The sequence below is a fragment of the Populus euphratica genome, unplaced genomic scaffold (assembly GCF_000495115.2).
Source record: "Populus euphratica unplaced genomic scaffold, PopEup_1.0 scaffold1736.1, whole genome shotgun sequence".
NCBI classification, from domain to species: domain Eukaryota; kingdom Viridiplantae; phylum Streptophyta; class Magnoliopsida; order Malpighiales; family Salicaceae; genus Populus; species Populus euphratica.
This window is the reverse complement of record NW_011501583.1, coordinates 9,652-9,915: the sequence shown is the minus strand read 5'-3', so window position 1 is coordinate 9,915 and position 264 is coordinate 9,652.

The window sequence follows — 264 nt, the reverse complement described above, 5'->3', positions numbered from 1 at the left end:
TCGGGCTTCTTTGTTGTTGCTACAATTTGGACTTGAAAATGGCCTTTTTAGATCTTGGGCTCCATATGAAAGTTGTAGGACTATATCTTACCTTTCCATCCATATAAAGTAGACCAAAATCTGAGATATACAGCTCCAAATATGACCCTATTACCGAACAGTGTTCCGGTTTGGATTGGACTGACATCTCTTTTCTAAATGTGGCCGTCTCTTTATCCTTGCAATTTAAGTTCTTCAAGTCATCAATCAATCCTTTCATTTATG